Genomic DNA, 17,546 nt, shown 5'->3' on the forward strand with positions numbered 1-17,546 from the left:
GTACTGTTTGCCATGTGGTTTTGTTAAGGGGGGGAGGATTTTGGGAAACATACGTTTCATAAACTCCCATTTTGTAAGCTATTCTTTACTATTTAAGGCACCATGAAATAATTTGGTTATAGGAAAACATCCTATCTTGGCGAAATTTAGATCAATAAGGACAATTCTCATACGAGAAACACAAGATATACTGCACATAAAAAATTAATAAATAAAGGTGAAGTAATAATCGCCATCTGGTATCACCGGTCGTTGTGTGTAACAATATTCTATCCATGTGGGAAATAGAGAAATAAAGTAAAATCAAGGACTGTAATTGAAGAATTCTCAGATTTCTTTTGAGTGCGAACATTAAAAAGCTACATATTACTTCAAATGACATTACATTTGTCGTTGATAATACAAAGAAAACTTCGTTTGATTTGATATGAAATCACAGTTGTGCTGCACTCGAAGCGGAACTGACAGGTTGCACACAGTTAAAATTGTAATAACATAACATACTTTGGCATATAAAGGGTGAGTGGACAGTTATATATCAATGTTGCTCGAATACGGTTTTTATGACGCCGTGAACGATAGGAGTAAGCTAATCATATTGATAGCAATTGTATAATAAGAATGAAATATTTCCGTTGCTGCATTAGCTATATATTAAAGCTATTCGTGAGGTAGACTTGACTACCTATGATACATTTCTATTACACACGTGTAGGTTATAAGCATAAAAAACATCAGTTTGTAATTTTTGATTTGTTCTATCAGCACATGGAATTACGTTTTCAAAAGATGTTATATATTTCTAATGCATTAAAAGTGATTTGTCTTCATATATATTTCATTATTTTTATTTCCAAAATAATAAGCCTTTTTAAAAACTCATCAGGAGCTGGAATTATGCAAATTTGATATAAAAAACTGAGGACCTGTTTCATGTACATAGAATTATTAACTGTTGCTTTCTGAATTTGATCATTCGTTGCAATAAACACAACGGAAATATAATGAATTGTAAAAGTTATTCTATTCTTTACTAAGCCTGTTGAGATTTCATTTAATATCCTTTACTTTTCTCGGATATAATGATATATAAGGACTTAACGATAGTTCTTTTCATTTTATTGAAAAAGAATTCTTCAAGTTAAACTTACCTTAAAGATAAGAAAGATTAAGATGAATAAAAATCATAAATGTAGAAGTATTGATTTACTGTAGTTATGTAATACAAATAAAATAAAACGGAATATTCATTATTCATACTTTATCTTCGTTTGTTTGCTAAATTTTGTATGGTAACATTTCAAAGTATCGTACAAGATGTCAGTGGCACAGAACACTTCATTATTTATATTTCTCACTAATCATTTTTTATTGGTTTAACAAATTGTATTTGTGATATTGTATAATTAAAAACATGTAGTTTGTCTGTTTCGGCTCTAGATATAGATCACTTACATTCTAATAAGTGGGTCGAAGTTTTTCCATTGCTACACTGAGGAAAGATTGTGTAACACATTGGAAAACTTCCAAATTTATTAAAATTTCTGGTCAGATTGTTGACAATCATAATAGAAAAGAAATTCCTGATAAACACCATGTCACATTTCATGTAATATGTTAGTTTCATGTAATCAGATTATCAGCTTGATCACAACATTTAGCAGTGATTAAGTTTGAATCTAATTTATAGATGAACTAACATTTTCAAAGATGATGTGTATTTTTGTTCCGATGCTTTATTAGCATCAGTCTCTTGCATGCAATTTCTGTGTAGTTTAATACATATATTTTAATTGAATGTTATTTCATTTATATACTTATGAACTCTAGTAACACATAAAATGTGTTACTAGAGTTCATAATAATTCTATGAATATATTTCATAGTAGAACCTGGTTTATGAGTAATAAATCATGTTATTACGAAAGCTTCTGTTGCATAGTGATATACTCTCAATAAGTTAAAGATGCCAAGAAGTTATATTCTTGGTTTCATATGCAAACAAACAAAGTTTGTGCTTGAAGTCACTTCACGACTGGGCTACATGTATAGAAGTTGATGACTTCACATCAGTTGTCTTAGTACCCCATAATGCAATGCACATATCCTTTCAGACTTGTATAATGCTATGCATTATGGGAAGGGCCACTACCCAGACTGGTTTCGACCTTTATTGAGGCCTCATCAGAGGGAGCCAGACCCAGAAGTGATACCAAGGTTAAGCAATGCAGAAGTCATATTTCCATATGTTGATTGATGGTTTAACCCTTGAGTTGTGGACAATTCTTGGTAACTTTATAGGCAAGTGTTCTTGCCATCTCGCTGTTTACCAACATTTCCTTAAATGACACCTTAGTACTCTTAAAAACATTTTCTCATCAGATATCTTAGATCTCTTTTCCTGTGCCATCAGTTCTGGTTCTTTTTCTTGAAAGAAGAAAATTTACAAACAGGTAGAGGGATTGCTATAGGTTCCCCCCTCTCTCACCCCACTTGCCAATTTTTGCATGGAAAATTTTGAAATACGAGCCATAGACTTGGACCTCTCAAACCTGCTATCTGGCTAAGATACGTAGACGATGTGTTCTCTATTTGGCCTCATGGCCCAGACACATTAGACTTCTTCCTCACTCACCTCAATAATCAACATCAAAGAATCCAGTTTATGATGGAAAAGGAAAATAACAATAGCTTACCCTTCCTAGACAGCTTAGTGACATGCCTTCCGAATGGTAAACTCTTCTTCGCTGTATATAGAAAACCCCACTTACACAGGCAGATACGTTCACAAGCTTTCCCACCACCACAACCCCTCTCAACAATATAGCATCGTTAAAACTCTAACCAATAGCGCCTATAATCTTTGTTCCAGTGGAACTCTCTTTCAACAGATCTCCACCATATAACAACACCTTCCTATCCAGTGGCTACAGTGCTTACAGAATTAAAAAAATAATCACTTCTCCCATTCTTCAGCCATTCCTTCAAAAGGATTTCAGAAATGCCATCACCATCCCCTATTTCCTAGCACACAGCTTTTAAGCCCACCAGAAACTTGTTACACTTATCCATTCTACCCAAGATCAGCTCTCTCCTCTCTCAGTGCCTGGAGTATATAAAGTACTCTGCATACCATTTGAGTGAGAGACTAGATTCTGCATTTGTTTGTTCATTTACACACTCATCTGCTTCATGAGTGTCTTCACATGCTTGTCTACATCTGCCCTAATTGCTTTAATTTTCCTGACTTTGTACTTTCACACTCTCAGTGAACAAAGCTCTCTCTCTCTCTCTCAAGACACCTAACTTTAAATCCATTTAAGTCTGCCCATCAGCATTGTACAAATCTTTGCATCTGTCAAACTCAGGCCATAAGCCCACAAACTCTACATCATCATTAAATTATTATTTAATAATAATTCCTTCTGCACAACCTGCAGAAGGAATTCATTAGTTATCTTTGCCCTCCTCCTCAGTTTGCCTCTATCATAGCATGGTAGCAGACTCACAAACGTCACCCTCTCACTCTTCTTTTTTGCTTTTTCCAATGACTCATATCTTCCCTCATTTGATACTTCTTACCTCTCAGGTCATTGGTTTCAGCCATAATGGCAAGAGATCAGTCTAAATGAAAGCAGGAAAAAAAAAGAGGGGGGGGGGTCTGAATCTAAAAAGAATATTTTAAGAATAATTGAGAGAATGAGTATAAGCAAAAAATTATTTTCGACGATTAGGGGAGACAAGAGATTTGGGGATGATGATTGATAGAAAACTGAAATTTAGGGAGCATATTGCAAAGGTGGTGAAGGTAACCCAGAGGATTGCTGCAATACTGAGAAGGACGCTAAAAGAGTTATCATTCCAATATATAAAACCTTGATCAGACCACTTAGACTATTGTTATTAAATTTGGTCCCCAGGATTTGAAGGAGATAAATTAGTTGTGGAAAGGGTACAGAGGCAGATAACAAAGATGGTTTCAGGACTGCACAATGTTAGTATGAGGATCGGCTGAGGGAATGTGGACTGCAAAGTTTAGTAGATAGAAGAAAGAGAGGTGATATGATTGACTTTTAAACTGTTGAGAGGCAGTTACAGGGTGGACACTTGGGAGCTCTTTCGCTTTGTGGAACAACGGGAAGGAGTGATGACAAGTGGCCATCCCTGGAAGTTACGAAAGGAAGCTGTGAGCAAGAGGCTGAGGAATGGTTTTTCTTTGCGTGGAATGCATTGCCTGATAGAGTGGTGAGAGCAAGAATCGATAGTTCAAGGAGAGTGGTATGATAGACTGTGTGTTTCCTAAGAAGGACCTCCCCACGATGAGTCTCTTGACTCCATGGAGGCCTGAATAATAATAATAACAATCAATTTTTTCACCTTCCCTTTCTGCTTCTGACAGTATTTCTAGTATTATTAATTTTTCCACCAGGGAAACAAGATTATGTAGTGCTTTCATGAAAAACTCCCCTTATCATAGAATTGTCGTAAATAATTTTGTGCTTACACTCATTCTCTCAGTTATTCTCACAATATTCTTTTTAGATTCAGACCCCCCCCCCCCCTTTTTTTTTCCTGCTTTCAGTTCGACTGATCTCTTGCCATTTCTGCAATTTTTCAATCTCTCCCACTTTGTTCTGTGAAGAAAAAATGCACATGAGCAATTTCTTTATTCAGGTCTTCTGTGTTCTCCTCTTTTTCTGCCACTGCACTTTCAGTATTATTACTGATATTTAGATTTTTCGGTCATGTATCAATGCTCTCTACTCTCACATAATTTGTTCTCTCTGCATTCACTTTTAAAGCATTTATTATACACATTCTCACCAGTTTCACTCTCCATCCACAAATCTTTCAACTTTCACAACGAATATATCTCACAAATTTTACACTGTGCAAAATCATGCAAATTTAGCTTGCCCAACAAAGATGTCTTGGCCACCATTGTTTTGCCACACGTAGGTGCCATATCAACAATATATCTAATATGAGGAAATAATTATATATTATAATTATATTTTAATTATGTGAAAATATTATAATTATATTTAATTTGCTATCTTCACTAAATACTTTGCCTAAATAGCTGAAATATTATTGTTATTAAGAGAAACCTCCAGGGAGTCAGGGACTCATTGATGGAGGCTGCATACTACACACACACACACACACACCAGCTATCAAACTTATTCTTGAATTCATTCACATTGCTTGCACTCACAACATCCATGTTGTGATTGTAATGATGTACTTGAAATTTTTCATATTTCTGGCCATTTTCATAGTTTTGATCTTTTTATTGTCAATTTTCAAACCAGATTTGTTTCAGCTATCATTCAGATGTTAGTAAAGAATCCTAGAGACTTGCACCAGATTTCTTTAGCAGTATCTCATCTAGAGCTAAGTTTGATATCTCTGATTCTGATATCAAGTCTAATGCTGTTATGTAAAATTTGATAGCTATGTAACACTAGTTACATAACTATGAAATGTAGAAAGTATTTTTAACTTGGGTATAATTATGTTAAAGATACCAAGCAATTTTTAAACCTGGTTTTACTCCATTTCCCAAGCGAGCAAACAGACAAAATGTCAAGTTTGCGCCTGCAATTGATGCAAGACAAGCTGATCCCACAGGTAGTGCAAGACCAAGAGCTTGCTCCACCTTTACCACGAGTTGCCTCGGTCTTGCACTACCTTTGGGATTAGCTTGTCTTGCATCAATTGCAGGCGCAAACTTGACATTTTGTCTGTTTGCTCACTTGGGAAATGGAGTAAAACCAGGGTTTAAAATTGTTTGGTATCTATAACTATGAAATATTTCATTATCCTTTTCTGTTTATTAGAAATCCATACACACTAGAAGGCACTTAAACAGTCTGCCATCATCCATACCAACAGTATCATATCCTTAGAACTCTTATACACAGAGCCAGGGCTAGTTGTTGGAATGTCACAGCTCTTTCACTTTCCAGCATTTTTTAATTAGTGCCTGTAACCCTTATAAAATAAACAAAATGTTGCACCCCCCCATCTCTCGCACAGTCATCAAGATCCATTACACCCAGTGACCTGAACTCTGATTTCTTAGTTATATCCCAATGGGACAAGGACAAGCTTGTAGACTTCATTGCCACTAAAACTCAGTCTGTCTGATCTCTTGCAAGAAAGAGTTCACATTCCTTACCTTCACTAATACTCAGAGATCCAAACATAATCAAATTTCCTTTCTTGGACCTTTCCTGGCACACATTTTAATTAGAGCTTCTGCAGCTACCAAAAAACTGGTATGTCATCATCATCATCATCATCATCAAATTCCTGTCATGTACCCTCAAGGGGTGTACAGGATATGACAGTACTACATGAAAAAAATTACATAATTACTAACTTCCTATCTACAATTTTCCTCCAAATCAGTCTGTTACTTGTCAAGACTCCAACATTATCAGATCTTATATTTCTATCGTCTAAGGCACTTTGTACCGTATCAATCCACCTATATCTTGGTCTTCCTCTGGGTCGTTTTCCTGCCAACCTGGCAGAGAACACTTGTTTTGCTAATCTTTCCTCTCCCATTCTATTAAGTGACCATACCATCTGAGATTAGCTCTGCTAACGCATTCCTGGATGCTGACAATGTCAAGTTCTTTCCTAATATCCTCATTTTTAATATGATATTGCCATTGATGCCATCTGTTCACGCCTCTAATCTTTCTCAGGACTCTCATATCTGCGGTCTCTAGTCTTTGGTCAAGTGTTTTACTTCTGACCCAGCTCTCAGATCCATAAGTTAAAATTGGTTTGAACACAGTCTTGTATACAGCTAATTTAGTGTTCCAACTAATTTCTTTCTTATTCCATATGAATTTATTCAATTGATTTCCCACGATACCAGCTTTGCTGATTCTGTTGTCTATTTCTATATTTAGTTTACCATCTTCAGTAAAAATTGTGCCTAAGTAGCTGAAATGTGTTACTTGTTCCACAGGTTCTCCATTCACAACACAGTTGACATTTTCAATGATTCTGCCTATTTTCATTGTCTTTGTCTTTTTATTGCTGACCTTCATACCACATCTATTACAACAGCTATTCAATTCAGTCAGAGAATCTTGCAGACTTGTAGCGGATTTATTTAGAAGTATAACATCATCCGCATAAAGCAAAGAGCTGACATTAACATCTCCAATTTTGATATCAGGTTGAATACCACATTCCTTCATAATGTGATCCATATAGATAATGAATAACAGAGGGGATAATGTACATCCTTGTCTCACACCAGATTTAACATTAAACCATCTTCCTGTACTTCCTTCAATTCTAACTGCTGACTTGCAACTCAAATAAAGACTAAGTATTGCTTGATATAATGCCCCATTGACACCATATAACTGCAGCGTATTGAATAGCTTCTCTCTTGGCACCTTGTCATATGCCTTTTCCAAATCGACAAAACTTAAATACAGATCTTTGTTATATTCCCATGCTTTCTCGACTATTTGTCGTAAAGTGAAGATCTGATCCTGACAGCCTCTATTTGGCCTGAATCCAGCTTGTTCTTCACCAAGCTTTTCTTCCACAATTTTTCTCAACCGTTTCTCAAGTATACTTGCATAGATCTTGCCAGGAACACTCAGTAGGGAAATACCTCTGTAATTCTCACATTCAGTTTTATTTCCCTTTTTATATATGGGTACTATGAGAGCTCTACTCCAATCATCGGGAATTCGTCCCTCTGTCCAGGCTTTCTGAACTATGCAGTGCAGCCACTGTAAGACTCTTATACCACCATACTTCAGCATTTCTGGTCGAATATCATCTACTCCTGCTGCCTTTCCACATTTCAAGCCTTTGATGGCTTTTTCTACTTCAAGTATGGATATGTATTCCTGACTGCATGCCTGGTCAGTGTTTTTTACCACTGTGCTGTCATCACTGCTTGTTTCATTTAGCAGTTTTTCAAAGTAATTACTCCATACTTCAAGGATATCTTTTTCTCCTGTTTTCATTTCACCTTTATCATCTCTAATTCCTTTTACAGCACTCTTTCCTCCATTCCTAAGCTTCTTCAACAACCTCCAGAATATTTTGCCACCTTCTTGATATTTATTTTCTATATTCTTGCCAAAGTCCTCCCATGACTTTTGTTTAGCTAGTTTTACACACTGTTTAGCTTTCTTACATTTGTCTCTGTATTCTGTAAGAGTAAAAGCTGACTTATTTGCCAGGAACTTTTGATATGCTTTCTTCTTTTCCTTCACTGCCTCTTTGACTTCCTGTGTCCACCAGGGAGTTCTAATTTTTTTATCCTTGCACACAACCTCACCACATGCCTCTCTGGCAGAATCAATCAATGTTTCCTTCAGAGTTTGCCACTGAATCTCCAAGGTTTGATTCCTGTTCTCAAACTCTTTCATTTTCTTTTCAATAATATTTCTGTATTTTAGTCTACAGTTCACATCTGAGAGCTGCTCAACTTTTATTCGCTTTAAAACTTTCTTACATGTTATTCTTTTCAATATGAAATTCAATTTTATCCTGCTCAAGACTAAATAGTGATCACTTCCAATTTCAAATCCTCTGTACACTCTGGTGTCCTGCACCAGGGAGAAAACATCACTATCAACAATAACATAGTCAATGAGACTTTTCTTATTCCTAGCCTCTTCTCTCCATGTGAATTTGTGCACATTTTTATGTTGGAACATGGTGTTAGTAATAACCAGTCCATGTCCTGAGCAGAAATCCAACAGATATTTGCCATTATTATTAGCTTTGCTCTTTTCTCCAAATTTTCCCAAAATATTTTTGTATGTCTCACAATCATTTCCTACTCTACTATTTAGATCCCCAACAAGGACCAACTTTTCCTTTTTCATTGTGTCAGTTGCTTTTTCTAAAGCCTCAAAAAATTCCTCCACTTCTACCTTAGTAGAACCTTCTGTGGGACCATAGGCACAAATAAGTCTCATTGTCCAGTTCCCCATTCTCATATTTGCCCACATTACTCTACTTGAGACTGACTGCCATTCAAGAAGATTAGCCTCGTATTTTGTGTTGAATACTATGGCTACTCCTTCTTTTCCTTGATTGTGATTGCCTGAATATAACATTTTGTATTTATTGCTCAGAAAGATCTCACCAGTTTTGGTCTTTTTTGTTTCAGTCACCCCTATTATGTCGATCTGGTACTTATCTAATTCCTCAGCTAGCTCCATTTCTTTGCCATTCAGGCTTCTTACGTTGATAGTACCGATCTTTAACTCTGGTGATGTTGAGTTGGGGTTTGTTTCCAGATTTGTTCCAGTAGCTGACTTTTCGCTGTTCGCCCTGGTTCCCTGGCGAAAACAACGGGGGCCTTGTTTAACCGGGCGACGCCCCAGCCGGCATGAAATTTTGTCATGTTGTACCATCATTTTTTATTTTGGTTTAACCAATAAGAATACAATTTGGTCGGCTAAATCCCAAATTGCCAGCCCATCCTCGTTCGTTCAGTATCAAAGTAGATACCCAACAGGGTGCACCACGAGAAGGTGAGGATTGGACATTAGGTCAGAAGCCCTGGTCGGTTCTCTGCATTCCTTTAAAGGCTATGTGGAGGTCTCCTCTCAGTTATACAGCTTTGACCCTTAATCACCCCCTGGTATGCGTAAACTGGTATGTGTCTTGTGCAAAAAAAGTACTACTTCACAGCTGCTAACTCTGTACAAATCCCAAATCTTTCCAAATATACCCTGGAATATTGCTCCCATACCTCTGACCTTTCCTATCACACATTTTAAGTGGAGCTTCTGCAGCCACCAATAAACTGGTGTCTTGTGCGAAAAAAATACTACTTCACAGCTGCTAACTCTATACAAATCCCAAATCTTCCCAGCCTTGGAATATTGCTCTCATATTTTGGGTGGTGCACCAACATGCTAAGATTGGTTGATTCTATTCATAAGAGGGTAATCTGGTTAATTAATGATCCCTCTTTTTACCCACTTCAATCCCTTCTTCACTAACGTTCGTTTTCTGCTTTGTGCCTTTTCTGCAGATACTTTCATGGACAGTAGTACTCTGCTGAATTGACTGCTATTATTCTTCTACTTTCCTCCAAAATCATTAAACAAGACCCACTGCTAATCAACACCCGTTTAGAGTCCATCTTGATGCTAACCCAACCAACTGCACTGCCTCCCTTTTCATTCCATCTGTACCTTCCCCAAGGAATCCTTCAGCTGTTGAAACAAAATGTGAACAGATTCCTCCTTTCTTTTTATTCTCTTGCTTACACACAGCACTAATCTGCTGTAGGTCTTGTGACCTTTTGTGCATGCGTCAGACATTAAAACACACACATACACACACACACACACACACATATATATCAGTGGTGTCGCATGCCCCATTTAGATTGGGTGTGCTGTTGTTTGGCTTATGCAACCTGCACTAAAAAATTCACGCTGATTTCACTACGATTGCATTTTTATTGATGTATGAAAGTTTTAAGAGTGCATAGCACTTTAATGCTCATCTTAATTAGTCCAATGCAATTAATTGTAGGATAACTTTGAATACTTTAATTTATCAAGGAAAGAATAAAGGTCAAATAAACAATAGCCTATGCTTCACGTGCGCTGTTTATGTGAGAACCACATTAGAAGCAGATTAGATTATCATTGGTAAATACTAGAGTGAAACGCTGATAATTTGAGTTATGATACACCTTTTAAATACAGCCATATAATATGCACAGAATTCAGAAAAAGTAATCACTCGTGAAATTGTTATTTTTCTGGATTGAGCTAAAGAAAGGCTGAAATTAAAATAAAATCATTTTACTTAATTATGCACAAGTTCAACCTCATTTGACTGTAATCATACAATCCGCAAAAGCTCTGGCAGAAAAGGGGACATTCAGTAGATCATCAGCACTGTTTCCCATTGTAAATATGGGCAAGAAAATTATAAATTATTTATGGAAAATTATACAGCATGTCCGCATTGGCCCTCCCTAGTTTTCAACATGTTACTACTACTTTAGTGTATGGACCATGGTTTCGAAATTGTACAGATGAGAAGGAACATTCACCAAGTTTTTATAAAAAAAATTCTGGATGAAACATGTTTCTGGAACGTTTGAACATTTCAAACCTTACATATTTCTGCATTTTGAATTTCTACTGTTCTTCAAAACTAGGGATGTCTAATGTGGACACCTTGTATATTAAAAACTTGACTATATCGGTGTCCTAAACACATCAGATCATACTTCTCTCTCGCAAACCATACTTCTCTCTCGCAAACTGTAAGGCAGAAAACAAAAACAGCAACTCATGACAACATTCAATTGGATTTCTTCAAACAATAACCAGTCACAGTCACTAATGACTTCTAAGTGTCTCAGTGCACATCCTGCTTTGCCTTCTGGGCAGTTTAAAACCATTGGAATGCTAAGAATTGGACATGCTGTGCCATCTGCACATCTGTTTAAAGGGTTCAAAGGTGTCAGTATTTGTGACCATTTGGATTTCTTCAAACACTAACCGAACACAGCCACTAATGATTTCTGGGTGTTATTGTCTGAGCACACACACACCCAGCCTCACCTTCTAGGCCATTTAAAGCCATTGGAATGCTAAGAACTGGACACGCTGTGCCATCTGCACATCTGTTTAAAGGGCTCAAAGGTATCAGTATTTGTGACCACACACCCTGGCTATTAACACGAATGTGATGCATGTTTATGCATCGAAAAGTGTCCTCCTCTTCATGAAGCATTAATATACTGTGTTTAATTTTAGAAATCACCCAAAGCCAGGAAACAATTAGAGGAGTCTTTAACAGGAATACATGCAAAAATATAATATCGGTGATATTGCTATTCCATGAGTGTGTATCACACACACTAAAACACCCAGAATATTCACCCCTGATATATATATTTATACATATATATGCATGTGTGTGTGTGTGTAGTATACATATTCAAATAGCAACTTTCATCCATTCTCCAAAGGATCAAATTCATCCTCCTTCACATTCTTGAGTGTATAATGTTCCCTGTGCCTGCTTTGCCTACTTTAGACAGAATAGTAGATCTCTTAATATCAGCTTTAAAAAAAACAACTTATGTTATACTTCTTCATATAGGATTAGATGACAGCACAACAATTGTGATGCACAGAAGTCAGTGTCAGTGGTAGAGACTATTTTTGGAATCAGCTATGAAATGTATCCATTTTCTTTTTAAACCTGTTCTCTCCTTTGTTTTCTCCCAGAAACTGGAAAGTATTATTATTATCCCTAATCACAACAATTAAGGTTGCTGCATTAATTTTCCAAAGATCTGAGAGGTTGTCATTCCAAGACTCCATTTAGCCTCACTTCTCTGAATTAATTTTGTTTATCTAGTCCCTAGAGGGCACCTTGATAGGGCATTAGTTTCTTTTAAATTGCAGTTTGAATTGCTTCTACAACAATCTAAGTGTCATTCATTTTACCACAGTTTTAATATGCTCTGAAGATACGTTAAAAATTCAGTGAAATGTTAGTTAGCTCAATAATTTTTTTTTCTCTAGTATTGTTTATACTGCGAAGCACTGTAATGAATTGCATTGTCATCTTATCCTCACTAGAATGATACCTATTGATAAAATCGTTATATTATTATTATTAGACATCTCCAGGGAGCCCAAAGACTCATCGAGGGAGAGTGTGCCAACAGCATCAAACGATTGGTCCCCTTCCAACTACTAACCACACTCAAACTTACTTAACTGAGCCATTAGTAGCAGATGCTCTACCAATCGACCAACCTTTGCCAGCTATGAAACTTTAAGAATCTCCCTAGCGCAGTTAAGAATTATGACACCCTGTGGTTGGAAAGAAATGAGCTTGAATCCTGTCTAGAATGCAAAGAACTTTATATGGAATTTTCAGCCTTAGTAATGTATTCACATTTCATTATAGTCACAGCAGAATTAGATAAGGAAAATGACTACAATGTGACAGCCACCATGATATGCTAGACTTTGCATAGGCATTGGACAGAATAGTTTTAACAAATGGGAATGGATGCGAAGCTGGTGGCTTGTATAGGGGAGTGGCTGACAGACGAACATTAGAGAACAGTATGGTGCCATTGCATCTAGGAGAATGAGAGTGACAATGGAGTGCCCTCAGTGTTTTGTATAGAGCCTTGAATCAGCAAACAGCAAAATAACCTCCTCCTCAAATCATCCTGTGTATTAATGATATAAAGAATGTTTTGATGGGGATATTTAGTTGGTTGCTGATGATATACAAAACTGGGGGCAGACGGTAGTCAAAATCTCTCAAATATTTGGCTAAAGCCAAATATTTGGGAGATTTAGTTTTCGGCTAGTTGAAGCAAAAAAAAAAAATTTATGTTATGTACATTATAACATACACAGTGATTGAGAACTCCTGTATCTTTTGTGTTGAATATTTGGGATGCATGATTTAGATTGCACTGATATTTGGGATGCATGATTATGATTGCACTGAATATTCAGTTTTATTATTATTATCATGTAACACCTCCAAGGACTCGTTATGAGGAGGGCACACTACTCCACTACAACTCACTGTCTCCCTTACTTAATCCTCCAACCACATGACACTACTACCATCAACACAGCGCCACCTGCCACTCACCACCTCCACATGTATATTGTCTGCAAATTGTGTGTGTTCTCACAGCCAAATTACCTGTATGTGGGATGAAAAACCTGCATTTCCAGGAGAAGACAAAAACCCTGCTAACTCACCTTCAACTGAAAAAGCTCATCCTCTAGTCATGACAAGAACTGAACTCTGTTCTTTTCCATTGAAGGGCACAATGTACTGTCGTTCTTCCACTTGCACTAATATTTTAGTATTTAGCTAATTTGGTGTTTTTTTTTTGTTTTTTTTTTTCAAATATTCAGCTTTGGCAAAATCAGTAGTTGAAAGATTCGGTATTCAGTCATTTGAAGCAGAACAATTCCTGTTACATGCATCATAACAATTAAAAAAGAAGCAGTATTTGGGAGTGTTATGATTTATGTGAGGATTCAAAATTTGTGAAATGTAAAGTATGCAAACAGAATATTGGGGTGATACAGAAAAACAGAAGTGCACATCTATGATGAATTGTAAAAACACAGGTATAGCAATGAATTTGTAAAACAAAACCATGAAACTAAAATATCAAACTACAATGTAAGAACAAGTAAGTAGTCAGAATCCAAAGTAAGTCCACCAAGACACAAACATTATTTCATGCTAATGAATAATCTGGAAAAAAAAAAAGGATAGATGACAAACAGGCAAAGTCTTTGCATTACACTATAGCTGAAATCATTACATTGAATAACAGGCCATACTTATTGTTTAAAAAAAAAAAAAAAAGATTTCCAAGGCTAATGACTGAACTTATTCTGCAGTACAATTTCTCAAAGAAAATTTCTTTCAGCACTATCTACAAGCATATTCATTGAAAGAATTTTTTTAGAAGCCAGAAATATTTACTGTTATTATTATTAGACTTCCATGGAGTCAGTGACTCATCGTTGGAGGTGCTTTGTCACATATACACATGCTGTGTATATGTGACAAAGTTTATCATGCTGTGACTTGAAAATGCATTCTGTCTTTACATTCCCAGGCAAATATTTATGAAGTAATCAAATGTAGACTTCTCCCAAAAAGGCAAAAAATTTCTTTTCCTGCATCATAATTTATCACAAATTCATTGATTAATATACCCATAATTATTCTTTGTATTTCACACTTTACAATAAAGGTTCTGTTAATTGTTATTTGAGGAAATTAGTGCAATATTTTTTCCTGATTTTTTTTGTTATATTGTTTTTTTTTTAAATGTCTTCCCTTTAAAATTTAATGACAGTTTTATTATATTGTAATGGAAAATATTATAGATTCAACCATATTTTATAGACAAGTATAGGAAGAAATTTAAAGGTTTGTTTGAAATTTACCAGAAAGCTCAGGAGAACATAATTTTTGGCATCAAAGTTACCTTGATGAACTGTCCAGAAGTACATATATTTGCCTTTCATTAGTATATCTGTTTCAAAATGTTTGCAGACTATATAGAAACCTTAAGAGAGAGCAAGACCCCTCTATTAAATATACCATAGCACTTTTATGTCAAAAAGTTAAATTCATCATTAGTGAACTCTTGGTAGGTGCATAATCAAATATTAAAGTATAGAGTTGAAAGACTAATTTGGCATAAGTAAGATATTAAAATGGAGGATGTTACAGATACATCCATATTTTATAGACGAAATTGTAGGAATGGTGGAGCCCTTTCAGTGGAACAACACCTATAAAAGGAACAGAGCATCAGAAGGAAGCGATTGCAGGGAGTCTGCGTAAGTGGATTTCCACCTTTTATGGTAACATCAGGCTATCTTAGGGGAGAGTATCACTGTACTACCCCAGCAAGAACTGTGTTCTGAGTTGTTTTTTTCTCATTTTCATCTTGCTGTTATAAATTGAAATAGATGAAGCAAGGGATTGAAGATGATTGTGGAGTGAATTGAAGTTTAGAGGGCATATTGCAAAGTTGGCCAAAACATCACCAAAGAATACACTAACAAGCTGGGATAGAGAAATTCTTGTTCCCCTGTATAAAGCTTTAATAAGGCCACATCTGGACTACGTGCAGATCTGGTTACCTGGATTCTGTGTGCATGAAGAAGTGGTGGAGATGATCCAGAGGCAAGTGACAAAGATTGCAACAGGTCTGTGGAATGCTTCCTATGAGAATAGATTGAAGGTCTATGGGCTCCAAAAACTAGCTGGTAGAAGTAAGAGAGGCAATATGATAAAACCATATATTATTAAATGTTTTTTTTAGGATTGACACAGTTTTTTCAGTACAGTGCAGGAGAGTAGAGAAGGGGGGGGGTCACTCCTGGAAATTGTGTAAGAGTGTAGTTGACATGGGTTTTAGTACGATTTTTTTTGCTCGGAGGGTGGTGAATAGGTGGAATGCATTGCCAGAAATGGTTGTAAGTGCTTCGTCTGCAAATGAATTTAAGGAAAGGAATGCTGGGTATTGTGTGAATAATAGCTAATATGTCAATTTAAGGTCTCTCACGATGAGTCCCCCTGACTCCATGGAGACACCCATTATAATAAACAGGCAAACTGGCCAGAGAACAGTGCAATTGAGCAGTCATAACTCACTGGCCTCGCTGTGTTAGTTGCTTCAGCTATAATTCACAAATCAATAACATTCAGGTTGGGTAGAGTGGTTTGAAAAGAAGGTAACACCAATTTTTTGGGAGCTGTTGTGGCTGTGTGAGGGTGATGCATGTCATTGCACTGTCATTAAGGTAAAATCTGATCTTGATTAGATGAATATTATCAAAAAGGTAAGGGAGGAGAGTGAAGTAAGATCTTTTATATGAGGACTGTTTTGGTAGCACTGAAGTTACTAGATTTTTCCACTGGAGAATTGAAAGAGATGTATAAAAACTGGTTATGGAAGATCTTGAAGCTTGAATCATTTGAGCTCTACAAGGTTTGTTAGCTGAAGAAGTGGAATGGAGAATACTGTCATTAGTAAAATAATAGGGTTTGATGTTAGAGAGAGAGAGAGGGATGGAGGTCATTATTTTACAGGGAGAGAACAAAGAGCACTGAAGTACCTCGTTATTGATAGAGAATCTAAAGAGAGCAGAAATTGGCAATCTAATCACAAAGAGCAGACTATAAAATCATAGTCTGCTCAGGATGACTCTGTGCTAGACCTGATCAAATGACTCAGAAATGTCAAAAGCAACAACATGAATTTCTTCAAACCTTTCTATAGCTTGTGACCAAAGTGAGTAAGTTTAGCTTGGAGATCTTCTACAGAATGAGATTAGCAGAATCTGTTTAGAGATAATTAGTTAATTGGTGGACCTCTAAGTAGCGAAAGAATTTGCTACCGATGACATGACCTTCCTCATTGTTTATGAGAGGAACAATAATTTCGATGACAAAAATTTATATTCTTGTTTAATCCTTTATCCAAGCATAAGCAAACAAAGCTTGCACATGAAGTATCATCACGACTAGGCTATTACTTGTATATAGAGGCAATTGATGTCACATTAATTGCCTTAGTATCCCATAATGCAAAGCACTTATCCTTTTGGATGTGCATAATGGGAAGGGCCACTGCCCAGACCAGTTTTGACCTTTAACGAGGTTTCATTGTTGGAAGCCAAACCCAGAAGAGATAATACTATGGCAATTAATGTGAAGTCACTAGCCTCTGTATCCAAATAGCTTAGTTGTGAAGATACTGCACCTGCAAACTTTGTTTTGCTTACACTTGGATAAAGGATTAAAGAAGAATATAATTTCTTGGCAAGAACCGCAAAGGTCATACTGCACAATAGCATAGATTAGTTTTTTATTTTTATCATTATTATTAAGATGTTGCAGGCTCTACAGTCTAATTGCAAAGCTAGGGTTTAAGTTTAATTTTGATTAAACATAATTTTGGTCGGAACATCAGGTCACATGGATAG

The 17,546-nt window shown here is 36.3% G+C and overlaps 1 protein-coding gene across 1 annotated transcript in view; it reads left to right on the plus strand.

Annotated features, from left to right (window-relative positions):
* Positions 1–459: 459 nt before the first annotated feature.
* Positions 460–17,546, plus strand: part of hop (tyrosine-protein kinase hopscotch) — a 251,815-nt gene continuing 234,728 nt past the window's right edge. Inside the window, exon 1 of the mRNA XM_090401853.1 lies at positions 460–519. The gene's annotated coding sequence lies outside the window, so the exon portion shown is untranslated. The remainder of the gene's footprint in view (positions 520–17,546) is intronic.

Source organism: Typopeltis vanoorti, chromosome 12 (assembly GCF_054136105.1).
Source record: "Typopeltis vanoorti isolate ZY-2024b chromosome 12, IOZ_Tvanoo_1.0, whole genome shotgun sequence".
In the NCBI taxonomy this organism is placed as follows: Eukaryota; Metazoa; Arthropoda; class Arachnida; order Uropygi; family Thelyphonidae; genus Typopeltis; species Typopeltis vanoorti.